At 33.5% G+C, this 448-nt stretch overlaps 1 protein-coding gene across 3 annotated transcripts in view; it reads right to left on the bottom strand.

Moving 5' to 3' along the window:
• LOC119587102 (alpha-ketoglutarate-dependent sulfate ester dioxygenase-like) overlaps positions 1-448 on the bottom strand; it is a gene marked incomplete at its 5' end in the record, with an annotated part of 13,688 nt that overhangs the window by 8,761 nt on the left and 4,479 nt on the right.

Below are 448 nucleotides of genomic sequence, written 5' to 3' on the forward strand. Positions count from 1 at the left end.
TGGCAGCATTGACTGATTTTAAAATACCACTGTTCAATAGGTTTAAGCGCTTTAGTTTTCAGTATCGAAAATATGCATGCCTTTAGGCATTGCATCACACCCTCTCACTCACCATGGAGAGGCATTCATAAAAATTTAGCTATGAAGAAATGAAGTTAGAAATACAGCAAACATTAATAGCATGATGTATATATCTGAAATGTTAATTAACAAAAAAAAAAAAAAATCTAAGTTGAGAGGAAACTAAGAAACAAGAAAGGGAAGCCATGATGGTAAATACTGGAGCAAGGTACAATCCCTGAAGTGACACAGGAATACAGATTAGGGAGAGAGAGAGAATAAAGTAGATTCCAATAATCACTCTTAAAAGTTATTTAGACTCATAGGTTACACTCAGAGACCTGATGATTATCCTTATTTAATGCTTCTTCAAGTAATACACACATAA

The sequence above is a fragment of the Penaeus monodon genome, chromosome 22 (assembly GCF_015228065.2).
Source record: "Penaeus monodon isolate SGIC_2016 chromosome 22, NSTDA_Pmon_1, whole genome shotgun sequence".
NCBI classification, from domain to species: domain Eukaryota; kingdom Metazoa; phylum Arthropoda; class Malacostraca; order Decapoda; family Penaeidae; genus Penaeus; species Penaeus monodon.